Source organism: Microtus pennsylvanicus, chromosome 22, assembly GCF_037038515.1.
Source record: "Microtus pennsylvanicus isolate mMicPen1 chromosome 22, mMicPen1.hap1, whole genome shotgun sequence".
Classification (NCBI taxonomy): domain Eukaryota; kingdom Metazoa; phylum Chordata; class Mammalia; order Rodentia; family Cricetidae; genus Microtus; species Microtus pennsylvanicus.
In genome coordinates, this window is record NC_134600.1 from 5232670 (window position 1) to 5260129 (window position 27460).

At 44.4% G+C, this 27460-nt stretch overlaps 1 long non-coding RNA gene across 1 annotated transcript; it reads right to left on the bottom strand.

The window, feature by feature from the left end:
* Positions 1-240: 240 nt before the first annotated feature.
* Positions 241-26262, bottom strand: LOC142839887 (uncharacterized). Its single transcript, XR_012908849.1, has 3 exons — positions 25267-26262; positions 21560-21667; positions 241-355 (listed from the first exon to the last, which is right to left on the bottom strand). It is a non-coding gene; the product is annotated as an uncharacterized LOC142839887 (long non-coding RNA).
* Positions 26263-27460: the final 1198 nt, after the last annotated feature.

A 27460-nucleotide genomic window follows, 5' to 3' on the forward strand; every position in this document is an offset into this window, starting at 1 on the left:
TGGTAATTTACGCTTCTTTAGATGTATAAATTAAGCCACCAGGAGGTTAAGTAATTTGTTCAAGGTCACAGCATGTGACAGGCTACAAATTCAATCTAAACACCTTCGTTACTGATTTTCTTTTTACATCAAGTCATCTCTTCCCCCATATTGTAATTTATGGATACTGGACACAAAATAACCAGTATCCAGAAACAAATTTTTCTAGAGATGACTGTTATAAATACGTTATCTACTTACCTCGTTAGTTGTTCTAACCTCAGGATCATTGTGGTGCTGGCACAGCCGGAGGCAAGCCCAATAAGATCCAGTGAGTGGTTATTTTATTCTAATGATCGGCGACAGCAGAAGGCCCCTGCGAGATGGACGAGCTTTAGGTCAAGAAGCATACACATACCCAAGTTCCCCTTCCTCCCAACCCCTCACTGTTCTACTATTCATCTAAATAAATTAATAAATTAATATTTATTAAATTAATTAATTAATTAATAAACTTCCCAATTTATGTGTCTCATAGAAGTTGAGTGGTAATTCACCATTTATGCTTGGCTTATTTCACTTCAATGGTGTTGGTGGGGTGGGGGGTTCTTTTCTTAAAAAACCTATTTTTAACAATGCGTATGTTTTCGGAGTAAGCTACGGGCACCTGAGTGCAGGTGTTACAGAGGCATGGTCGAAGATTCCTCTCCTAAGGGATTCTAGCCAGATCGGCAACCAAAGTTAACCATCACACACACCAAGTCAAATTTGGAGAATTTGACTTGCTTGAAAATTCATTCACATCTTTATTTAGCATGGAAAAGAGGAGGTGTTTGGGCAGGAGAGATGCTTCGGTGGTTAAGAGCTCTCTCTGCTCTTTCAGAAGATCCAAAATACAGAATCCATTTTGGGCGGTTCGCAGCTGCCTGTAACTCCAGCTCCAAGGTATCTGACTGGCGTCTGCACATAGGGTCGCACATGTATTTCTCACATTTTTTATTATTTTTTATTTATTGATTTTTATTAGCTCTACATTTTTCTCTATTCCCCTCCCTGCCTCTCCCCCCTTCAATCCTCTCCAAGGTCCCCATGCTCCCAATTTACTCAGGAGATCCTGTCTTTTTCTACTTCCCATGTAGATTAGATCTATGTAAGTTTCTCTTAGTGTCCTTATTGTTGTCTAAATTCTCTGGGTTGTGATTTTAGAGACTGAGAAGTCCAAGATCACGGAACGGGAAGACTAGGGGTTTGGTGAGGACCCTTTGCTGGTTTCCAGAACACCGTCTTCTTGTACTGACACACCAAGAAAAGTTTCTTCTAAGTCCCAGACATGGGGGCTCCACTGCCCGACATCTTTATACGGGAGGATATGGACAGAGTTCCAGTGTATGAATTTTTGAAGGTAAAGAAGCACTCAACCCATAACAATGTTCATGGGCACCCTGTATTAGGTATCAGAACCAAAGCAAAATTAATAATGATGATAAACATAATGAAAAAAAAACAAATGTATTGAATCACATACTGGGGAAGTTCACTATATTCTATTGAAAGCATGTTTAGGATTCACTCATTCCCCATTACAATTATGTAAGTAGAGAAATATTATTTTTATTCTACATTTAAAAAAAAAAAACTACGTACCTAGGAAAGTTTAGCTGAGGAACCAATTGAAGTGTGACATGTTAGAAACAAGATGGCGGCAGATGATTTTCTCTCCTAGGATCGACACTACAAATAGGCTAGGCAGACTCATTTCGGCAATATTTACCGAGTGTTTGCCATGCCCAGGCGCTGACCTAGACAGTGGGCTACAAAGAAAAGACAAGTCACGAGTTCTGCCAAAGGGCTCTGTCGATGGAGGAGGCGGGCATGATGCAGCCTGCCTTGGGAGGCTGAGGCTGGGTGAAGGTTTGTGGTCAGGAATTTAAGAGCAGTTAGAAAAACACACAGTCTTCCCCCACCCCCCTTAGGAAATACAGTCAGTAAGAACAGTAGTAAGAACTCAGGATTATTAGGTCTACAGGGAAGGAGGTGATTCATAGTCTGAAACCTAGTTTTTATCTCCACCGCCAGGATAGCACTTTACCTGGGAGGGTGAGGCAGGAAGGCTGCAGAGAGCTCGAGAACAGAACAGCCTGGGGATATGTAGAGGCAACATTTCTCAGATAAAGAGGAGGAGGGGGAGAAGGAGGAGGGGGAGAAAAAAAGAGGAGAAAAAGAAGGAGGAGGAGATCAACGTGAAGATAGTGATTAACGGTAAGAAGAGAACAAGAATCATGCAATAGAAAAAGCGAAATCAGTGAGTGTAACGGAAAGGCCATAGAATTGATTATGGCGTTTTGTTTACTTTCATGTACATAGGCTTCAGCCTTTGATCTGAATTGTACAGAAGGTGGCAATAAGTATTATTTCCCCCAATAGTTTTGTTTTCCCAGAGTAGTTTTAAAAACGGCTTGATTTTTTTTTTTTAAACCTGTCTTTGTCTCCACCTGGGACAGTCTAAGGAGTGAGCCACTGTAATTGAGCCTGAAACCCCTCAATCCTTAGCCACTGCAGAAACTCAAGCAGATCAGCTAATTGGATCTCAGGGTGCATCTATCATGACACCAGCCGCTCACTACAGCCCTGTGTGCCAGTGTGGGGAAATCCAGATGAGTTTTTCTTGCTCAGACCTTCCTTCTGGGTGTGGGCAGTCTCTAAGCTCAGTTAAAAAGAGAAAGCTGTGCTCTGTAATTCCCTGATGACTCATTATTATTAAAACCCCAATCAGTCTTCTTTTTTTTTTTCAAAAAAAAAATTCTGCAGAGGGAAATGCTGTTTTAGAGCCTCAAAAGATAGTTACACAATCTTAATGCACATATTTAGTTCTTTTTTAAAGTTCTTGTCAGTTTTTTCTTTTATGTGCTGGGAGTTTTGATTTTGTGTATGTATGCTGTACCATGCGCATGCCCGGTGCCATCGGAGGCCAGGAGAAGGAGCTGGATTCCCTGGGACTGGAGTTTCACAGATGGCTAGGAGCCACCATGTGAGTCTGGGAACTGAACCTGGGTCCCCTGCATGGCAGTAAACGCTCCTAACTGCTGAACCGCTTCTCCAGCCTTTGATTTCTCTCCTTTAGGAATTAGCAATGTCCTTTGCCGCCAGATAATTCTTTGTGTGTGAATGTCACCTCGATATGTCACTGTCTTCTGGTGTAGCGGCTCATATCTGCCATCCCAGCGCAAGGGAGGCCGAGGCATGAGGACCGTCACAAATCTGCGCCCATCCCTGATAACATGGGAGGTTGCAGGCCAATACGTGCTGCAGTGGGGGACCGTGTCTCAGAAGAAAACAAACAAGAAGAATGAATGACATGATTTTATCGTCTTAATAATAAAATACAAATTGAAACTAGAAGCAGGCTCACTGTGTCCTTTTCCTTCTAACCTCCTTGTTCATGACCCCAGTCCTTAGAAGCCAGCATTCTGTTAGAGAAGCGCACGGACTCATCCCGCTCAACCCCTGAACGATCTTTACAGTTAACCCCTTTTCTAGAAAATCAGCTGAGTCTGACTACCTTAGAGTCTCCACTCATGACTCCATTTCTGTCAGCACAGAAGTCCCGCTTTCACTTTGTGGGGCTGGTGCTGGTCAAACTTCTTACAGAACATTCAGGGTTTTAGGAATATCCACCATGTTAACTGGAGAGCTCTCGGCATGAAAGCCACCACCAGTCACTTACAATGAACGTGATTTTATGTATTTGGTAACGCTTTTTAAAAAAATGGATACATGTAGTCCCTCAAAGACTTCCATTGATCAGGACTCTGCTAAGTAATTAGCACCCCCTGCCCCACTACTGCTGAGTCCTGTCCTCTCTGGAATTCTTTTTAGCATTTTCCAGCTGTTGTGGGTCTCTTCAGACAAGTAGTTCTGTGCATTCAAGTCAAGTCATTCCCTGAGTGTTACCTGGACACTTTCTCTCAGAGCAGGAAGCGGGAGCCTTCCTGGAACTTGTGATGTTTGTTCGCCCTCTCTTTGGGGTCATCTTGTCTTACTGACTGATGTTCAAGGTCCTAAAAACAATTGCTGAATATATTTAATCTGAGCTGGGCATGTGTGGTGGTTTCAAAGAAAATGGTCCCCAAAGGGAGAGGCACTATTGGGGGGTGTGGCTCTGTTGGAGTAGGTGTGGTCTTGATGGAGGAAGTGTGTCACTGTGGAGACATGCTTTGAGGTCTCATGTATGCTCAAGCCATGCCCAGGAAGATAGACCATTTCCTATTGCCTGCAAGCTATAGAACACTCAGCTCCTTCTCCAGCGCTATGCCTGCCTGTATGCTTCCATGTCCCACCATGATAATGGACTGAACCTTGGAAATGTAACTGAACTACCCTGATTATATTATAAGAGTTGCTATGGTCATGGTTTCTCTTCAGAGCAAGAGAAGCCCTAACTAAGACAGCATGATAGTCTTATGCCTGTAGTCTTAGGATTTGGGAAGCTGGGACAGGAGGATTGCCATGAATTTGAGGCTAACCTGAGTTATACAGTGGGTTCCAGATCATTTCAAAAAACAAAACAAAACTTGTATACACTCACACACGTGCGCGCACACACACACACCTTTCTTCGTAATTTCAGCCAATAGAAAGTGTTTATCTCCAATGATTATATCTTTGTGGTAAAAGAAGTTTCCAGAATAAAAGCTTAACAGAAAAAGCCATTACCATGGAGAAGAGCCCTTTATGCTGGTGGTACCAGACTGATAGAAAGACCTGTTGAGTAAATATGGTTAAAATGGCTGTAAAGAGGTATATTTGCCCATGGTAAACAGACTGATAAAATGAAGAAAAGCATGCCTTTGAATTGGTGCTTTTAATTCCAGGTGGGTTAGTTCCTCACTACCTGGCTTTTGCATTAGTTCAGCTTGTAGAGCCCTAATTTCTTTATTTGATATATCAAAACAGGACTAAGATGAACAGCCTACACATGACATCATCATCATAAGGATTAGATGAGGTGATGTGTGAAAACCGGGACGCTGTTGTCCCTAAACAAAAGTCATTCTTATTCCTCTCCTTCCCTCGCTACATCTACCGATGTTTCTATTCCCCAAAACCGCTGTGTGTTTTCTGTTGTGGTTTTATGAGAGCCGAACAGCAAAAGGCCTCATTATAAAATGTCTCTGGGAGACAGGACATAGGGTTTTTTTGTTCCTTTTCTCTTGTATTTCTCCACACATCAAACACCTGCTATATGAAAGAGAATGTGCCCCAAACTATGGGGTAAAACTATACAGGACCGGGTCCTAACTCTCCAAGAACTCACGGACCAAGAGAGATGGGCAAGAAGCCCACGGCGTGAAGACACCACCCTGCACAGGCCACCTGAGATTGTGAAAGGGAGCTGGCGGTTGGCTGCCTGGCAGATGAAAGTCCTGTGTCTGCCAGCGAGGTGTCTTCTGTCTCTTTTGTTGTTTACTTCTTCAGACTCTGATTTATTTCCAGGCTCAGGCTCTGATCCCGTTGACCCCGTCGCTACAGAGACCGTTCGATTCTTCCTTCTTTGTGTGTTCAAAAGTCACCTGTGGCAGACCGTATCCTTAATGAGCTGACAAAACTGGGGTCAGAGGTTCCCCCCTGAATCATGGCACCTTCTCTGGGGGACTCATTGCCTCTGGCCACGAACTGATTACCTAAGGCAGCAACTTTAGGAAAAGATGAAAAGCGTTTCTTGATAAGCCTTCCTCGATCTTGACACTGAAGGCCTAGTCGGCCGTTCTCATCAAGGTCTTACTAAGTCATCAGCAACTGATCAATAAGAATTTGGCAGAGAGGAAGAAAAGAGGGCAGGCTTCTTCTCCTGGCAGGGAATTAAAGCCAGCATAAAGAAGGGCCAAGTTACAGAGGAAAGAGAGCAGGATGGAGCAAGGAGATGGCTTGCTGTCTGATCCGCTTAAGTAAAATAACATCACAGGACTGCTCGAGCGTTTTCAAATCCTCGGCTCTGCCCATGGAAGCAATTAAATACCACGATGCTGTGCATACCAGGAGGAAGAGCTATCACAAGTGGCTATTTTTTTTACATTATTTTAAAATGTATTGTTTTGGCAGATATAGTTTTAAACTCATTTCAGACCAACAAAATGCATTTCTCCTTCTGACCAAAGGAGAGTAAATGGATGTTTCTTTCTCTGAACACCGCATTTCCAGAAACAGAAGGAAAGGGCTCACAAAGAAGAGGATGTTGCATGGCCCGGCCTGCTTGGCAGCGAAGACTATCGTTTCCTTCACCTGGCCCTGGCTATCCCACTCACAGATAAGGCCTCTCGGGTCTGACTGCATCACATCAGAGGAAACTACCCCACTGGCTGATGGCCCAGGGTTCATTAGAATCTTCTGGGGTGGATGCCAGTGGCAATTTGACCGTGGTCATCTCTGAACTCTGGTTTGGGAATTCCAGGCACTCAAAGTTCATTTGTTGCTGTTCCCTCCTCCCCACCCCTCCTCCTCCTTTCCTTTATAACATCACTGTTTGTCTGCTCCTCCTCTTCCTCTTCTTCTTCTCCTTCTCCTCCTCCCCTTCTTCTCCTTCTTCTCCTCCCCTTCTTCTCCTTCTCCTCTTCCTCCTCTCCTCCTTCTCCTCCTCTTTCTTCTTCTCCTTCTCCTTTTTCTCCTCCTCCTCCTTCTTCTTCCTCCTCCTCCTTCTCCTTCTTCCTCCTCTTCCTCCTTCTGCTATCGACAGCAATGCTTGTGGATTAGTAATGGGCATAGAGGTAAACCACTCAGGAGATGACGTCAGTGAACAGCTTCTGCTTCCTTTGCTTCTGTTACGTATACAGTAGACGCCTATTGACAATGATTGGTCAGCACATTACCTAGGACTGGGAACTCACATCACCAGGGCCTCTGGGCAGAAGAAGCACACTACAGGAGACATGGGGAGTGCAGACTCGTGTGCAGGCCAGCTACCAGCTACTTCAAAATCCAGTGTTATGACTTCTGGGGCCCGGTGCGCCACGCTTCTAATTCAGAAGTGCAGTGTGCCAGGTAGGCCATGCCTACATTTTCTCCTCCAAACTCCCTGCTCACCACTTGTTTCTGAGAGGTAGTTTAGATAATGGCTAGGTCCACGTAGTCAGATTTCTCCGCTGCCTCACGTTTCCCATTGATAAGCGTTAATTAACCTCACACTGTTTCAGATTTGCTGCTCCTTTGATATAAGGGTTCCACGAGGTAATTAAAACAAAGATGTGACCCAGCACTGGGGAGACACTCACTCGCTCAGCCCAAGTAGGAGAGACAAAGCTAGTGAGGAGCAGAGCACAATGAATAAGCAATAACTTAACAGCATCCCAGATGACGTGGTAGCGGCCCAATGAGCATCCAAGCCTTGCCTAGACCCTTAGTGAGGAGGGAGTGGAATCCGTTCTCCATCCCATGGTTTCAAATTTAGTCTAGTGTCATCTTCGCAATGATTACCGAGGCAGATAAAGGTATTGGCTTGAGCCAGCCGAGGAATATGGAGATTGTTTTGCTCCGTAGGTATTCCAGGTCAGATGGTACGCTGGACAGTTAAACTAGAGATTATCCCAAGCTTGTCTTTGTCAGCGACACGGGATGTTGCTATCTGCGCTTTCCGAAACATTCAGTGCGTTCTCACGTCAGAGCAGACATCCATCTTCCAGACAGAAAGCCTTCTTCCCAGTTTCGGCGTTGCTCACGACAAGGCCTTATCTGGTGTGTGCAGCATGGGCTTAGACAAGTGATATATGTAGCCCTCTCAGTCCTCACAGCCACAGACATAGGGCTGTTCTTAATGGTTTCGAAGCAGGAGACTCATTTTTATTTCCTGTTCAATTTGCCAAGCTGTTATTATTCATCAACTGATGAGATTACAAAACCACCATGGGGACACCTTAGTCTGTCTTCAAGAAAAGAAAAGGAAAGGAAAGAAAAGAAAAGAAAAGGAAAGGAAAGGAAAGGAAAGGAAAGGAAAGGAAAGGAAAGGAAAGGAAAGAAAAGAAAAAGTCTGTCTGGTCTTTCCCATTGCCAGCAACTCCACCACCTACAAAACGAGAATTTTTTTTTTCTTCATCCCAGTTTATGGCAAAGATAATTTGGGTGACAGGAAGCTATTGACTTCCTGGAAGTGTTTTGCACCTGTAGAGATGGAATTGGATCCTCCATCCAGGCAATGCCATATCCACGAAGAGACTGTGCGTTATGCGTCAAGGCAATCTGCCGCTTGGTGATTTCACCACAGTTAGGCTTGTAGACTGGCTCATTTACCTACTTCAGGTTGGGATGCTCCCCGTGCAATTTATGGTTCCACAATCCTCAGCATATTCATGCCATGGAATTGGTTTGATGCAGACCAAGAAGCTGCAATCCAACGTGGACCTTTGGGCTTACACCATTGATAGCTCAGATTCTGATGACTGTGGACCTTTGGGCTTACACCGTTGATACCTCTGATTCTGATGACAAACGCCAATGTTCACTCTGCCTGTACGAAGACGTTTCTAGTTTTCCTTGCCATCTCTTAGCCATTTGAATCTCAGTCCTGAACGTCTGCCTATGTTCCCTGAGATGGCGCTTTGTTTTCTCACAGACAGGTTTCCGCCTTGCCTTTTGAAGCGTCTTTAGGGCAAACTTCTTCTGCGCAGTCGCTTCCCCTTCAACTTTTCCAAAGTCTTTCACCTTTCTTAGGTGCTTCTGGCACTGCAGGGGTCCTCTCTTGCTTCTCTGGCACAGGTTCCACTGTTCCGGCCTGGAGGAGCGGGGAGTAAATTTTCACTGAAGCATGTATAGCGTTAGATGACTTACATAGTTACTGAATCTATCACTGTGTTGTTGTAGAGATACAATTTACTATCTCTATTTGTTTTCAAGTTCTCTATTCCTGTTACACAGTCTGGACTAGGTGAACCTGTGGATCCTTTAAAGTGCTCCTTGAATGTAGTACTCTGCCTGGCTCCTACCAAACCAAGAGTTATTTCATTTCATGCATTTCACCAAAATTTAGCTCAGGGGCCAGTGAGATGGCATACCAAGTCAGAGGGTTTGCCCTGTGTATTGGCTGGCTTTTGAAACTTAATGTCAACTAGAGTCACTTGGGGAAAGAGCCCTCAATTGAAGACGGACTTCCATCAGGTTGGCCCATGGGCATGGCTGTAGGGCATTTTCCTGATTAGCAATTTGTCTTAGTTAGGGACCTTTGGGCTTACACCGTTGACACCTCAGATTCTGATGACAAATGCTAATGTTCCTTCTGCCTGTACGTAGACGTTTCTATTGCTGAGAAGACACACCCAGACCATAGCGGCACTTAACTGAGGGTGGCTCGCTTACAGTTTCAGAGGTTCAGTCCCTTAGGATCATGTGCATGCACACAGATACACACATCAATAATAAAATAATTTAAAAAAATGAATTCAAAATTTTTCCTTTATGCCTGGCCCTGTGTTATAATTCTGCGCTTCTTAAAATCTGGTTATGGAGTTCCCTGACTTTATTTTGTTTTATATTATGCTATTTTAAAGGCAGTTATAATTTATATTGTTTCAAGTAAATTTTTCAGTACATACATATAACGAAGTTTAGAAAAAAAAAATCGGTGTTAACAAGTGGAAGAAAAAAAAACAAGCTTTGGTCTTTTACCTCCAAAAGAAAACCAGGGAATGTGGGCGACAAGGTCATTTAATTGTGTCGGTCTCTTTCAACTTTCCCTACGAAGGTTGTCACCCTTCGGTGAAGATAAACATCGCTAAAAGCTTGTCAGCCCTTTGGAGACAGGAAAAAGGATTTGTTTCCCCGCCTGTCTGGAGGAGATAGATGTGGGCGTTGGTGTCCTTCTGCAAAGCAGTCGAGGAGCCTAAACAAGATGAAGTGGCCTCGTGTTGATGGAGTACATTCAGAGGTGACAGCGCTTTCTACCTCATTCTGCCAACAAGACTTCAGAGGGCTCACAATAGGAAAAGGGAGGAAAGAAGTTACCCCGCCAAGGTTAACAGTTGGGAACTCTCTGTATCTCAAGGACCTGCCAGCACATCCCTACGCAGAACTTTCTTCTCCCTCAAGAGTACAGACTCATTTTTAAAACACACACACACACACACACACACACACACACACACACACACACGAGGGCGGGAGTGGGGAAGGATAGGAATATTTGAAACATTTATCATAAAGAATGAAATGGGCTTTAGAGCGTTTTTGAGGTTAGACTCAGATTTCTTTTGCAAGGGACGCCGCCATTCCCTCATGGGAGGCTGAGCTAGTAGGGTCTTTGAACACTAGAGATGGCTACGGCTGTGGAGGTTTTAAAATACTGTCTCGCCCAACTGCCTTTGCTGAGGGACTGAGAAGCCGAGATTCAGTATTAATTAACTCGCTCAACCACTAGGGCAGAGCGCAGACGGAAGCAAAAGCTCACCCCATCCCCAGTCTTCTGCTTTATTCCCTTAGTCCGCTGTGCTGAGCATACACTGTCACGCAGAAAGACAGAGCTCACGGGTGGGGACCTCTGCAGGCTCTCCAATAAGGCTAAGGTTATCAAGTTACCAATACTGGCTCCATTTTAAAACTCTGTTTAGGCTCCCCCTGCTGGCTGGTATTTCCATGGGACTTTTTTTTTTAATTGGTCTTTAATTGTTTAAATATTTTTTTTAGATAATTACATTATTTCCCCCTTCCTTTAACTTCCTCCAAACCACACCCTCTTTCAATCTGTGGCTTCTTTTTCTTTAATTGTTGAAATATATATATATATATATGTGTGTGTGTGTGTGTGTGTGTGTGTATGTATGTATGTATGTTCCTAAATACACATACACAGCTGGCTCAGTCTGTATGTTACTTGTATGCACATCTGATATTGGATAGTTAATCAGTAAGCTCTTCTCTGGGAAAGACTGTTTCTCTTACTTACTCTCAGCATTCCTTAGTAGCCTATGGTTCTCTCGGTAGGGTTGAGGATCCCTGGGTGCCCCTCCCCCTGTCTGCCGGTGCTGTCTGGGTTCAGGTCCGATTTAGACAGCCTTGGGTGGGGCTTTTAAAGGCAAAACCACATCCTGGTATCTTGCTCTGCATTGCAGGAGGAGCGTCACACAAGCAAGCAGTTTAACAGAAGCTAAGATAAGCGGTTAGTTGGTGTGTGTGTGTGGTCTTCACAAGAAGCTAATACCAGTTAGTATCTTGTCTAACTTGTATTAGTATAGTATTGTATTGTATCTTGACTTTGGGTTCCTAGAATAGAGTTGGGCATTTTCCATGGGATTTCCCATCAAGGAGACCATATTCCAGTTAAACCTGAAATGGCCTCAGCAAGAAATCCAAGATGGAGGAACCTCTGCCCTGTCTCATCCTGCCCCAATATCTAAAGAGAAATAAAATCTATATTTAAATACAGATGCAGACAAACTGTAAACACCGTTATTAATTTTTCACCGATGAAGAGAATAGCTAATATGGGAATATTTTCCACCGGAGATTTTACTTTTTTATTACTATAAACTTTAATTTGTGCTTGTGGGGCAGACCACTTGGATGCTACTGTATCTGTGTGAATGACCCAGGCTGCTAGCATGGGCTGTGCATCAGAGTAGAGTTTGGGAGGCTGCTTCTCTCCTTTCACCACGTGGATCCTGGTGATGGAACTCAGCCCATCAGGCTCAGGGGTAAGTGCCTTCACCTGCTGAGCATCTTGCCAGCCCAGATTTTATTCCTTTATTGCCTTAAAACAGGGTCTCTCTAGGTAGTCCTGGCTGCCCTGGGATTCACTTTGTAGACTAGGCTGGCCTCCAACTCCCAGAGATCCCCCTGCCTCTGCTCTCTGAGCGCTGGGATAAAATGTGTGCAGCACCATGCCCAGCCTTAGATTTTGTTTTTTGAAATGAGTTTTTAGGTTAGCATGCAAAACGGGGTTTCCTTGTGGCATTTTGTATACATTGTTATCCTTTGTCTCAAACATTCTCCCCACAGTGCCTTTCCTGTGCTCCCTTCCGCTTCTCTGACTTGGTCCCCCCCTTCTTCCATTTACTTTGCCCTTCTGCTTTTTGACCACATGTATTTCAGTACTCTCTCTTCGCTCTCTCCTTTGAAGATGTCTCGATCCCCTCTCTTGTCTCATAACCTACACATGCACACACACACATACACATGTGCACACCCAATTTTAAATCTAGGCTCTGCATATAAAAGAAAAACATGGCCTTCGTCTTTCTGAGTTTGACTTTTTTCATTTTCTTAATAATATGATTTCCAGTCCCACAAATTCTCCTGTAAACGTCACAATCTCATTTTTCCTTTACGGTTTCACAAAATATCATTGTGTGTGTGTGTGTGTGCCCTGTTTTCCTTATTCATCTGACGAGGGACGTCTAGATTGATTACATTTCCTGCTTGCTGTGAATAATGAGGTAACAAGCATGGGTTTCATTGATGGCCTTAAATAAATATACGAGAACATGCACTGTTTTGTGTGCGAGTGTGTGGCACACACATATGGAGATTTTAGGACTTTGGTTGTTGCGCCTTGCCCACCCGTTTGGGACTGGGTCTGTATAAGCCAGGCTACCTGGCCAGTGAGTTTCTGGGGTGTCTCCTCTTTGGGCCTCTCATCTCCCTGCGTGCGCCGGCGAGGACTGCAGATGCTTGGGTTTTGCTCAGGTTGTCAGATCTGTGCATCAGGTGGGCTTACACCCCTTCCCCTTAGACATCCAAAGATCTGCACCCCTGTTTGACACCATCCCTACTCCATTTACTCAGTGAACTAGACAGCTTGCCGAGCTCCCCACCCCTCCCCGTGCATTTAAAGAGATACTGCTACTTTGTGAAGTTAAACAAAGAAGGAACTGGTCATTACCGCTTTAAAGAAAGGTTTGTCGAATTTTATCAGGTTCGCTTGGTTACTTGAATCTTCTTTGGTATCCGGAGGTTTCCCAAAAGGGGAAACATCGAATGGATGATTTTCTACAAAGTTATTAAAAGACGTTTGGGAAGTTGGTGGTGCGAAATAGGTCAAGAGCTAAGAGAAGTTCAAAAATGGAAGAAACACTATAGGGAAAAGAAAGAGTTGCTCAGGAATTTGTGTGGTATTTCCCATGGACCGACGCTGGGTTCAAAGACGATTTGCGGAGCTTTGTCGGGGCTTCCGAGGCCACTCGAGTTCAGCAGGGGCATTATTTTGATGGACAGGTATAAAACATACAGATTGTGTTTCTGCCATCCGTTGAGAGAGTCATATTTTCAATTCCTCTTTCTCTTGACCGAATATTGCACGTGCGATTAGCATAACAACTTGAACTGTAATTATCTGTGGGATTTTCCTCTCTGTGAACCCTGCTCTCTCCTTATAGCTTCCTTGTCCCAACCCTTTCAGACTCCCCACCTTTCCTGATAAATGTGTTGATTTGATTTTTGGAATAAAATTAGATTGGTCTGAAGCAGCTTTAACTTGATGCTTAACGTCTGTGGGAGTCTGGCACTCAGTATAACATTTAGCTACATTTGCGAGAGCCTTCCAGATGTTATTTTAGGAGGACTGGGAAGAGCTTTACCCTCCTGTGCTCCCGCCCACACCAACCCATTTGGCTTTTGCTCGATGGCTAAAGGCTGAAATCTGATTGCCAGTGTTCTGAATTTCTTTCTCTGATAACAAAATGCTGACACACCTGTGAAGTATCCGTCACTCACACTTGACTGTGACGTTCAAGGGTGAGCCGATTTCTTGGTGCGTTTGTTTGTTGAAGGGGGGCTTCTCTGTGACTCAGGTTGACCTTGCTTGAGTTTGAGATCCTTGTTTCTTCCAGAGTGCTTGGATTACAGTATGTACCCCCAGCTCCAACACAGGAGTTAGCTTTGAATATAGTGCATACATTAAGAATGATTACTAGGTAAGGTGGTTGCCTTTTACATCAGCACCTGGAAGGCAGAGGCAGGCAGGTCTCTATGAGTTCCAGGCCAGCCTGGTCTACACATTGAGCTCCAGGATAAACAGGGCTACATAATGAGAACAGACACACATTCAAAAGGACACCCTACAACCAACTAAACTGAGTAGAACAGGCATGTAGCTCTGTCCCAGAGCACTTTGCCTAATATGCAGAAGGTCTTGGGTATGATCCCGAGTCCTGCAAAAACTAAAGCCAAACCACACAACACAACCCCGAAACAAAACAAGAGCAACATAGGAAAGCAAGGGAGTGCTGGCATCTGGTGTAGATTTGTGGCTGGTATTTTTGGGAAGGATTCTGAATACATGGTCTAGTCTGCCTCTGACTAAGGGTCATTGTGGAGTCTCTTACCCCACACCCTGCCCTGAATATCTGCTATCTTAGTGCATTGTGGGATAAAATTGCTAGCCTGGTTTACCTAAACGGGGCTATTGGAGATTTGTAAACTGGCATATGCTATGTCAATAAAGACAGAGAGATGTATGGTTAACAACAATAATAATAATAACATAAACACACTGGACATTTTGCTGAAGATTCCCCCATTGCTGACCCAGAATGCTAAGGTTGGAAGTCCTGGAATAGGATGGCGAATGTACCATCACTGGGAACAAGTGTCACGGTTGGGGTGAGGGGTGAAGTATGGCTACGGAGTCTAAGAGACTGCTTTTGTGAGAAGACGCAGACAGATTACTATTTGGTAAGGTCATAATGTATTCTGACAGTCTGTTTAACCATATGCACAGATTCCTGGATGTGATTTTAAATGTTAAGTCCTAATTATAATACTCAGATTCAAAACAATTTTGAGTAAGCCCGCCGAGAATGAATGCGGATGCCAAGCATGCAGCTACGGTCACTGGGGAAATAGGTAAACAAACGTAAGTTTTAATCGGGGCCAGGTGTAAGCCCCCGTGAACTATTATCAAGTAGACTTGCATTGGAAATAAACAATAAATGTGATAAAACTTTAAAGAGATTACATTCTGCCAACACGAATTATCCAGGAATATGTCAAGAGCTACCAAATCTCTTTATGAACGGTTTTGATAACATTTAAAAATATAGAGAGAATTCTAGGCCTTCCAAACCGTGAGGATTGATTTCTGCTGGCTTCCTTAGCACCTTCCTTGTTTCAACAGGCTTTCTTTGTACATACTGAATTATCGGAGTCAACTGACTCGGTCAGCGTGCTCTCTGGGTCACCACGCATGCCCTTTTGTTTAAATTAATCAGCCCCTGGAAGGGAGAAAGACAATTCCGTCCTACCAACCGAATCCAGGAGAAAAATGAATATGTCAAAGCAAGCGTGACATTCTTTGTCGTTGGCATGCCCAGTGAATGGAGCTAATAATAACCCCTTGAATTTTCTGCCAAGCAGATCGATAAATCTCTTTACTCGCTGCGGTCTATATTGTAACATTCATTATTTTCCATCATTTATCCACTTACCACTGATTGAAAGCTTAAAATGTGCTCAGTCATTGCACTGTGGATGGGGATAAAAGGCTAACTCTAAATCCGCCTGGAGCCCAGCGGGGAGATCGACGCTGCCAAGTACAAGGGCCCGTGTAGTCCAGACACAGGCTACTCTGGAGGATGAGCTGGAGCCAGCCAGCTAGCCTGGGACGTGAAGAGTAGTCTGATAAGCCACCGATGACATTGAGACTTGTTTTAGGAGGCCACAGTGTGGTTAGGGTGGAGACAGAGCAGAAGTGGGGAGTGACCTTTTTCTATATGTTTCTGAAAAATACAGTCTACATTTCCAGGTAGCACTGACTTGAAAGACTTCATGAGCGTGCTGAGTTGCAGTGCTGGTCACTAAGCTGGAGAAGAAGGGGCAGGTTAGAGGAGGAACCTCTAAAACATTGATGTGTTTTCAATGTGACAACTGTCCAGTACCTACACACTCACGTGACGGTGGAGGTAGACAGCTGGGGAGCAGAGGCCTTGGATTCCGCAGTCTGCATCAGAAGTTTGTACTTGAGAGTCTCAATCAAACGTCGTGTCTAAGGACATACGTCGGCTAATCGCGCAAGAACAACAATAGACGGCAAGGAAAACGGGTGGCCCAGCAGTGAAGTCATGTCCAGAGTCTGGGAAGGTGACATGACCAGGAAAGAAGACGGTGGAGGAGGAACCTCCAGGGTAGGCACAGAGTCTCTGCTCTCCAAGGTTCTAGATGCTTGAGATAGGGTCGTTGAGGTAGACGAGGTGACTTGCCAGTGTCTCCTGCTGGACTTCAGAGCTGAGGGCTGAGAATTAACCACGGGAGTCAATAGGAGCGCAGCTGAGATCTTGCTACAAGCAGCTTTGATTGGCAATTTGGGATGAAACATTTATTAAAGAGGGTTCAGAAGGAATGGCAGGTGTAAGAAGGTTAAGAAGATGCTTCCTGGATCTCTTAGGCTCGCTTGTTTGAAAACACGGTGGTGGCGCAAGCCTTTAATCCCAGCACTCGGGAGGCAGAGGCAGGCGGATCTCTGTGAGTTCGAGACCAGCCTGGTCTACAAGAGCTAGTTCCAGGACAGGCTCCAAAACCACAGAGAAACCCTGTCTTGAAAAACCAAAAAAAAAGAAAAAAGAAAAAAAGAAAAAGAAAACACGGGAGCAGGGGCTGGAAGGTTGAAAGTCGTGCATGTAACAGAGATGTTGAGGCGTGATGGCTGCGTGGATAAAAACGGGATGTTTTTGCACGGTTATGTACTCAATAGATACTGTAGTTGGAAAAAAAGTCAGTGGTGCAGGCCAGGAGGCAGTGCTTTCTCGAGAGGATACTGTCAGCATCCGGTCCTTTGCCTGAGCAGCTACACAGTTTACCTGGGCTGTCGGGGCAGAGGCTCTGGCTTCACGCGTGCAGCAAAGCCGACAGAATAGGAGGTGGGTACACATCTTAGCATATCTAAGCCCACAGCAGAACCCTTTTCTTCTGTTTTATTGAATGTTATAGTCTTTCTTCAAAGTCCAGAATGTATTCGACCTTGGCGGCTCTTCAGACTTTCACGGAGAGCTTTTTGAAGAATGCTGATTTCTGGGGCCTCCTCCCACAGATACTTGATCTGTACTGTGATTTGAATGTGGAGGGCCCAGCGTGGGCTCCTCTGTGTTTAAACTCTTTTTTTTTTTTTGTTTAAGTTTCTTTTTTATTAAAATATTTTCCCCTTCCCCTTTCTTCTTTCAAGCCTTCCCAAATACTCTCCCTTCCTCACTTAAATTAATATCCTCTCTTTTTTTTAATTCTTAAATATATGAGAGATTGTATATGAGTACAATTTTCTCAGTCTATGTAATGTTCCCTGTACGCGTAATGACTGCAGGTCTGACCCCTTGGTATTAAATGACCAATCAGGGACTTGCCCCTAGGGCACAGCGTTTCTCTGCTCTCAGTATTTCTTCGATGCCTGTAGTTCCTTTTGTAGGGAGGAGGCCTCTTAAGATTTCTGCCTTCCACGTTAGCAAGCTGATTGCTGTTGTGCTTGCTCAGGTCTTGTTTAGTTAGCCGTGTTGATGAGACTTCATGGGTGTAGCTTGCCTGTGTCCAAAGTCTTGATTCTCAGTTAGGGACACTGTTTGGGAGGATTGCTCCAGCTTTAGGAGATGCAGCCTTGTCGGGAGAAGCCAACCCCTGGAGCCCTGCCTTGAGGTTTGAGAGCCTGGCCCACTTCCTGTTTTCTCTTAGTGGGACTCCCTGTATCTTGTGGCCACATGTTTTCCACCAGGACAGACTGTATGTCCTCAGAACATAAGCCCAAATAGAACCCTCCTCTCCGAAGTTGTTTCTTTTAGGTATTTGGTCACCGCAAAGAGAAAAGCAATTCATAAAATCTTGATAGTATTATCAGAGTCACGCAGTCTAGAACAGCAAGTGTAGATGTCCTTCTTTCTAAGTGGCTAGAAAACCAGACTTCCGTTGTTATCAAATGGGTACACCTCTCTACTGTTTGAGGAAGGGGAGATTTGCTCCCGCAACTTGAGTTTTAACTTCTGAAAGCCACAAGCTTCGTTCCCAGGAAATCTACTGCGGAAGAAGGAAGCAGGATGGAGTCAAGGAAGAAGGTGAGCAACGCAGGTCTGTGGCAACCTCTAAAGGTTCCATGGAGAACTAGGTGTCCTCTGTACGGGGTTGTAGTGGACTCGTATCCACCTACCAGTTAAGGGATGTGGATCTCCTTGAGAAGCACATGGTTGTCAGGAAGGGAAATTTTGTTGTTCTTGGCTCTGAAGGAGATGACACATGAAGGCAGCTGGTGAAAAGGTCCCTGGAGTGTGGAGGCCCAAAGAGGCCAAAGGTCAGAGAGTTTGGGACTTGCTTTTAGTTCATTCAAGGTTATTGTATTTCTAACTTAGACAAAGGTCCCACCAACTGTAAATCAGTTCTGCTCTCTCCAGACTGTGGTCAACAGCTCTGTCTGGTTGCCAGACCTCTGCTCCTGAAATAGGGAAGTAGTTGGTTCCTACCTAAAACAAAAGTCTAAGTTCTAGTTCCTTTTATGGAAATAACTAGGAATTCCACCCAGGGAGTGGTTTGCCTACAGAGTGTTGGGTCTAGGGTCTCAGTTTAGGGCGTGAAGCAATAAATATAGCCGGTGACTTTCAATTTGTCTGTTAATTCAGACTTTTGTTTTACTACTACATTTTAAGGTCAGGGGTATATTAACCAGATGGAAATTAAACACAGGCGAATTTTCAGTACTCACTGAAAAATTCCCTCCCCGTGCTATCCTATATGTTTCTGCGTTTTATTATTTTCATTTGCATCTTTGTATTCTTTGCTATATTTCTAAATTCCCATGCTAGAGGAGACGGGAGCTTGTTCCGTGAACTCAGGTATACTTTTTCGAAAGACATATTTATGAATAATTACTATTCCTCCTCAATTCTTGTTAAACATAAACAAACATAATTGTTTCACACGTACGGCTGATTTCCTTCTACATCTCCAGTCAAAAGGAAGCTAGTTTATGAGCATACAGTTATTTTCTACTTTCTCATCTTCCTGCAGGGTATTCTCGGATAATATGGGAATACTGGAAACTGTATAGAACTTAGGAATGAGGTTTTTTTCCCCCATCAACCATTAACATATTAAGAGTTTTACAATTGAAAATTACCAGGACAACTGAGTATACGAGCCACTGGATAAAGCGATGGACACTTGACGGTGGTGCCAATATTCACAGTAATGTGCAGGCTCGAGCTACCTGACCCACTACCTTGGCTCTGGCAGCAAAGATGAGAACACCATGGCAACCATCTAGCAAAGTGCACAGGGAAGCCAAGATGAATTAAAAGAGCTAGGAGGAGAGGAAGGGGCATGCTCATCTAAAACGCAGCATCTGTGATCAAGAAGATGCAATATGCCTCCCTCTATACGCTGGATGCCTGCTCTCAATGTTCCCAAGCGTGAGTGTGCTCAGGACCACTCTCACAACGATATTAAAAGGATATATAAATGATATTGCTCTGATTTTAAGGGAGGGACCAGAAGAATCTTAGTGCTAGCTAGAAGTGATATGGAAACATTAGTGTCCAAACAAATGAAGTCTTGCTTGATGGCGCCAAGGTTAGATAGACTAGAGGCCATGTTCCTCGCTATGAAGCTTTCCAAACTTAATTGGAATGTAGATTTCATGCCAAAAAAAAAAAAAAGGTAAGCAGAGGGAACAAAACCTCACAGGAAGGTGCACTTTGAGTTGACCATGAAAGTGTTTTAAGCAAGAGAATGTGAGTTAGCTTTGATGGGGGTGCTTTGGTTGTCTTCTTGAGGCTGAAGATTGAATGTTGGGGCTCATGCATGCTAAGCATTTTACCACTAGCCACCCCTCATTGTTGGCCCACACAAATGAACCTTGATCAGCAAATTTAAATGCACCGTTCCCCAGTTAGTGAGACGGGGCTCAAGCAGTGGTTTAAGTCTATTATAGAAAAGAACAAACACTTTAAACGTGAGAAAAGAAAAATTGAAGACCATAGTCATCTTTGACTCAGGTGGTTTTGTTTCACTGGTTTGCAATGACTCAGCCTCTACTTGTTGGCCGTGGAAGGACCTTTAGAAGGATACGGCTTTAGGCAAGTATACGTTAAAAAAATGTTACAAGTATTTATTTTATTAATAGACAGCACCTCTCAAAGTGAGTTAGCATGTATTTTTTTTAATATGATAAGATGTCAGTATTTATAATAAAGTAAAAGAAGTCACCACCAGCTGTCTTTATACACTGGAAAATGGTCTAACAAGCTGTCTCTTGGAAGGTAAACAGCCTATATTTGACACCATTGGCTATATGACATCAGGGATTTCACAGCTCAGCAAAGGGCTACAGTGAAAATATCCACCCACACGTACCTAAAATTGCTTGTCACCCAACACCGCTTTTTAGCGATGTTCTAGCCAGTATTTTCTGGATGCAGCTCATAAACCCATCAGTAAACAGTTGCTATTTGTGCTCCACACTTAATAGAAAGCTTGGTTAATTCAGTGACGTCTAGAAAGGCAGCTGACTGGGTGTCAGAGCTGCTAAGTGCCTCTACCACAGTCAGGGGTGCCCCTGGTTTTTCTTCAGTTGTCACTTGTTAATTTAGTTGGTGATACCATCAATAAAGTAGCCTCTTGCTGGTCAGTCAAGGAAAGAGCTAGAACAGCTTTCTTCTCTATCTGATGGCAAGCCGTTTTGAACCTCTATTTACAGAAATTCGGCCATATCCTGTTGAGGACATTTTAAAGATGAAAGGAACACTCCAAATTAGTATCTAACTTCCCTAGCCTCGTATCAGGTTAAACTCTTAGCTTTGGGAATATGTTCTCTCTACCTCCTGGAGGTAGAAGGATTTTGAAAGGGTCCTCTAGGGAACCCTGGTGGGGATATAAGACCCATGTAATGTCGGCTGGAGCTGAGACTTTTAGATTGATGTACGAGTGATTCACAGAAGAGAAGCACAAGGGTTTATATATTGTAGGCGACGTAAAACTCTTCATAAGAAAACCCCCCCAAAAAAGGCAGGATCGAGCATTTACATAGGGGAAGCATAAAGAAGTGGCTGCTCAAAAAAAACAAAACCATTGCAGGGAGGCCCAAAGAAGACAACCCACCAGTAGGGCCTGCATGTGCACAGCTCTCCTGGCCAATGCACTTCATTGTTGATGAAGAAACACTGTTTTTTTCTTCTCTCTGGGGGATAGAGGATGTATATACCACATGCGAATTTCATCTGCTTCTAAAAGCAGGAAGAATTACATGTTTCTCTTGCATCTGCTATTTTTCAAGTGCCTTTAGCTCAAAATACTCCGCATATGAAGGTAAGATATTTGGGGACAGTGCCTTCTGCCGCTCTGCATTTACAAATGGCATCTGTAGGAGAAACTGTCGGCCAGCCTGCCCAAGCCGCCGCAAGCCGCAGCCGTCACCCTGCCCAAACCAGCCCACGTGAGCACCGGTGGCAGATACTTCCTCCCTGAGCCAACCTAAGGCCTGCTGCTACACCCAGAGACTGCTGACTCAGGGACACCTGACTGGAGACGCCCATGAGGAAAGGACAGTGTGGCAGAGTTGGCCGCCAGAGCCCACGGGACCTTGGGAGGGGGTATAAGAGGCCTGCCCGTGCCCTCAATAAACAAGTCTGCTTCCGCTTCTTACCTGACGTCCATGGTCTCTGCCATTGACTCTGTGCCTTCTCACCCCCTCCCTCAAGGGGTGGCTGGGAGGGACGGTCACTGCGACAGGTATCCAGGAGGAAATTCTCACCTGGGAACAGAAGTATGGTTGTTTTTTTAAGAATATCACCTTGATCGTGTCAAATGCTCTACTGTAGAATCTGGTAGCCACTATCTCCCGTGGTTGTTTGCAGTAAATTGATTGAAATGAAATAAAAATCAAATTATATGGTTACTCGTCACATTTGATGCATTTGCTAGGTTCCTGGCTATATGTGGCTACTGAATTAGTGGAGATGTAACACATCTTTCTAGGGGAAGGGATTCTGGTACAACACTGTAATGAAGCAGAGTAGAAGAAACAGACTTAGGAAGTTGACAAAATAATTTTTTAGGAAGTTGAGTAAGTGGAGGTCTGTCTAAAAAATGAGGCAAACATATATCCTGTTCTTTTTTATACATTCTATATCCTCAGCTTCTTTTATACAATAACTTTGGCACTTTTTCTCTTTAGCAATAAGGAAGAAGAAGCAATTCATAACAAAACGGAGTTGCAGTTAGGCGGTGGAAAGAACGCTGCTCCAATCACAGAATGTTGGTGTTAGAGGGGACCTTTGAGGTCCTCTTGTCCAAACACCGTTTGACGGAATCCACTTTAATTGGCCATTTAGCTGATGTTTGATCCCCTCCAGGAGCCAAGCACACGTCCGTCTCTTGAGATGTAACATTTCACCCTGGTGATTGTCTACTCGCAAGGCTTGGTACAACCTTCCAGAAAGGGCAGGCGGGAGAGTGGTGGAGATTAGCAGCTGAGTCAAAGTCGATGGCCCTTGCCTGCACTGGGTGTGGACCCCACTGCAGGAGAACAGTCAGCGTCTCCCCCTTTTTTCCATCTCCAGTCTTATACAACACGAAGAAAAATAAAAGCAAGGAACATCCGCAATGAGTCACAGAGTAAAATTATATAGGCTAATACGTTTTTACAAAGTTTCAAATACTGTCCATGAGGCGGTTTTTATCATTACAAAGCCCCGTGGAATTGTGTTGACTCAACAAAATCCAGAAAAGCTGATATTAGAGCTGTGGAAACCCTTGGGGAGCTCGAAGTTGAATTCCTTCAACAAGTCGGGCTTACAAAGTAGAGCCGTTGAAGAAGAAGACGTAGAAAGTAAGACAAGACTTAGAGCATACGTAGGTGAGGATGGCTACCGTCCCAGGCTAGGGGCTCAGAAAGGGGCCGTGCTCCTAGGTGTTCTTCTTGTGCTAGGCTCTGGGAAAGCTTGAGAACAGAGGTCTCAGCGGCATGAAAACAGCAAGACGGGAAGGCTTAGGAAAGAAATATTGCTCTAAAATAAAACCTTAAACTTTGAATCAGAAAGATGTTTACAGAAATAGTACGAGTCTCTGTGAATGTCCTGAAACTCCAAAGGCAAAAACCTTAATCTGAAAGTCTGGTCGGCTCCCACAAAGGGAAAAGAGCTAGAGCTCTTTCGTGACGTGAAGGCAATGACCACATTGACAGACACCGGGCATTAATGAGTTAAAATCTGGCGGAGGAGCTTGAGTTCTTACCACCAAAGAAAATGTAGAACTGAACATCTGTGTGCCCTCTAGTTTATCCCTGTGTGTAGAGAAAGTAGGAAGACGAGCTATGTTGTCTTCAAATTGGGGGTGACAATAGGGTCAAATATCACATACGATCTAGATGTATATTGTTGGAATTCAGCGGTGTAGTTCTCTTTGATATGAGAACGGCCTTTGAGATATTAGAAAAGAAGTAGACGCTGAGGTAATTTCCTCTAAACACCTAAAACCCTTCTAAAATGGGACTGGTCTTCTCATGCTCCGCCCTTCCCCAACAAGCTTCTCACCGATACTCTCCATTCTCCACTCTGGAGACATCTTGCCTATGTCGTTCAGAGTTTGGCTAGGCAATCACCATGGCTTATTCCAACTTAAAACCAATGCTTGTTTAGTTCTTTACCAAAGACGCTAAGAAAACCAAGTCAGTCAGGTGGTGGCACCCCAGCACTCGGGAGGCAGAGGCCAGCCTGGCTTACAGAGCTAGTTCCAGGACAGCCAGGGCTACATAGAGAGTTTCTGTCCTGAAAAACAAACAGACAAATAAACAAGATTCTAGTCAACACAGGTGGCGTTTTCATATTTTTATGTTGCTCTACTTTGCTCTCCTTCATTCCTGTTTTCTACTCTTCCTCTCCACCCTCCCGTTCTCCTCTTATTATCCCCCCCCCCACCTGAAATAGTCCTTGCTTCTGCTCCCATGTCACAGGTAACCAATAACTTTTTCTATTTTTCTTTTCTGGAGTCTTCCTCCTCAGCCCTTTAATAATCTCTCTCTCTCTCTCTCTCTCTCTCTCTCTCTCTCTCTCTCTCTCTCTCTCTCTCTCTCTCCCTCCCTCCCTCTCCCTCTGCTTCTGACATCATCTTCCTCCTCAGCCCTTTTATAACTCCCCTCTCTCTGTCCCTCTCTCTTCCTCTTCTTTTCCCTCCTTTAAATCTTTAGCCTGCCTATGAGTGAAAACACGAGCTATCTCTCTTTCTGAGTCTGGCTTACTTTGACTGACATAATAACCTACAGTTAAACCCATTTCCCCGCAAATGTCATGAATTCATTTTTCTTCATGGCTGTGTAAAATTTCATCGTGTGTTTGTGCCACATTGTCTTCGTCTACTCCTCTGCTGGATGGGCATCTCTGCTGGTTCCATTTCCTGGTTATTGTACGGCAAAACACATGGATGGACATCTCTGGTGTAGGCTGACTTAGATTCTACTGGGTATATATACCCAGGAGTGATACAGCTGCACCATATGGTGGTTCTGTTTTTAGTTTTCGGAGCCACCTCCACACTGATTTCCATAGTGGCTGTACCAGTTTGCATTCCAACCAGCCCTGTATAAAGGTCCCCTTTCCCCAACGCTGTTTGTGGTCCTTTGTTCTCTTGATGATGGCTCTTCTGACCAGGCTGCATCGGGAGGCCGAAGCTTTTCCCTCATGCAAAGACCATCCACGTGTTCATTTGCATCACGGTCAGTTTTTATAAAGTTTTCCCATGTGAAATTGAACTATTTCACAACCCTGACTTTGAGAACAGCTAAGTGGCCTGACCTTAGCATCGTCCTTAACTCTGCTCTTAGAGCCGAGGCAGGCTAAGATTTGATTTCACCTTGCTGCGGTTTGTCAACTGCTTCTCCACCCACATCCATGTCTAAAAGGCTTGGTCTCTAGTGTGGTGCTATTAGGCTGTGAAACCTTTAAGGCCTGATTTTAGGAGGAAGGATCCTTAGGCCCAAAGAAATTAGGCCTCCAAATCCTAGACGGGATTGCCTTGTTTTATTATTATTATTATTATTATTATTATTATTATTATTATTATTATTATTATTATTATTATTTTGATTTTTTGAGACAAGGTTTCTCTGTAGCTTTGAAGCCTGTCCTAAAACTAGCTCTTGTAGACCAGGCTGGCCTCGAACTCACGGTGCTCCACCTGCCTCTGCCTCCTGAGTGCTGGGATTAAAGGTGTGTGCCACCACCGCCCGGCTTTATTTATTTATTTTCTTATAGTGATGAAAAGCTACGAGTACACATGCCTGTGACACCATAGATCATGTATTAATGCAGCCCTGAACTACCTGTGTAGTCAGATCCACAGCTAATAAATACTAACCTCCCAGTCTGAGTGACGTGATGGGGCCCAACTGGCGAATGTAGTCATCAAATATGATTTCCAGCATCTTGGGCTTCTTCAAGGGACAAAACGGCGTGGAATCGAGACAGCATCTGGGTCTCGGGATGTGGAGTTGTAGCAGAGCCCTTGCTTGATTAACCAAGTCCTGGCTTCAGTATTCAGCTCCATTTAAAAACAGGGAACTTCCTTGGCGTCAATGGTTAGCAATGATCCTTGAACTCTGATATGAATTTACTTTCATTAAGTAATTAAAAAAAATTTGCTGTAATTATCTAGTCACACGTGGTTGTGAAAGTTTGCGACATAAAACAGTACCATATGTCCTTTACCCAATTCCCCCACAGAAACACCTGTTGTGTACAATAATAGAGACAGAAGTTGACACGATCTTCCAACCTTTCACGCATTTTTCCGGTTTTCTGAGCCCTTGCATGTGCAGCTCACCCCTTCCAGTTTATCTCATGGACAAGTATGAACTTGTGACGTGTGACTCACGGGCTAACAAGGATCCTTCTGCCTATCCTAACGTCATTGCAGCCATTCCAGGGACAGACATTTTTACTCCTCCGCAGTGAATGCCACGCCGTGGGTTGCATATTGAGCATGCGTGTCCAGTTTCGTGAGAAACCGACCACGCGTCTTTTCCAGAGTGCCTGTATCGGATACGCTCCCTTCAGCTCTGCCGGAGCGATGCAGCCTCTCAGCGTTGTGTCCAATGCTACTGCTTTGTCTGGGGGACAGCTACGTGTTCTACGGGTCGGGGCTGGTTAGGAGAATGGGACCCTTACCCGGAATTCAGCTGCAAAATGAATCTTAGCATGGGGGGCGTGGAGGAGCGCTGGTGGCCTCCCTCTCCTGAAGAGGCAAGAGATTCCTCAAGGAAGATGTAGGCGGAGAGACTTCCGGGGTCTCAGCTGCACCTGCTCCGAGTGGCATTGCTGTTCTCACCACCTCGCCTCTACTTCCTGTCTGGTTGACCCGCCTATACTTCCTGCCTGGCCAATCAGCGTTTATTCAAAATATGATTGACAGAATACCATCCTCCTGAGATCAGAGAAGGAAGGGCAAAGGAGGTCCTAGTTCAAACGCCAAAGGCTCCTGCTGTGCTTGCTGAGCCTTGCCTGGTAAACTTTCTTAGCCGGGCGGTGGTGGCGCACGCTTTTAATTCCAGCACTCGGGAGGCAGAGGCAGGCGGATCTCTGTGAGTTCGAGGCCAGCCTGGTCTACAAGAGCTAGTTCCAGGACAGGAACCAAAAAAAGCTACGGAGAAACCCTGTCTCGAAAATCCAAAAAAAAAAAAAAAAAAAAAAAAAAGGGAGGGGGCTGGAGAGATGGCTCAGAGGTTAAGAGCATTGTTCTTCCAAAGGTCCTGAGTTTAATTCCCAGCAACCACATGGTGGCTCACAACCATCTGTAATGAGGTCTGGTGCCCTCTTCTGGCCTGCAGGCAGACACACAGACAGAATATTGTATACATAATAAATAAATAAATAAATAAATAAATAAATAAATAAATAAATAAATAAATAAAATAAAAACTTTTCAGATGTATTTTCAATTAAAATTTACAATATCTCTTGGTGGTATACGTCCACAGAACTTAGCACAAAATTCCTGCCAGTGAACACTTTCTCCCAGGCTGCCCCTTGTCTTTACCCTCTTCTGAGGCTTCGGCCAGAAAGGGAATTTTAATTTTGATGTGATCCAATGTTAGTGATAAATCACACTTCTGCTTTAGCTTCCTCTTGCAAAATTGTTGCGCCTGCATGAATTCCCATGCCTTTTTTTTCTATATATTTTAGAGCACACACACCCATATATACAAGGACTTTGTTTGGCTTCTGTAAAAAGCTACATTAAGGCGGTAGAGCAACTTGGGGAGAATGGGCCTCTCTCTCGTGTCCCTCCCCTTTGCAACGAATGGAGCAGCTGACTGACTTCTCCGAGGCAAACCGAGCACGGTGGACGCGGTCTCATTCCTCATGAGAACACATCTGTAACACGTCATTCAAAGGGAGCACCTTTCTTCCTGAACTCATGTCGATTTCAATGTCGGTGGGGATGCTTGCGTTCACCTGTGTTTCTATGGAGACACAGCCACGCATAACGGCGGTACCTTTGCCTCCACTGCCAGTTAAATTACAGAATAAATGTTGAAATTGTTGGGAGAAAC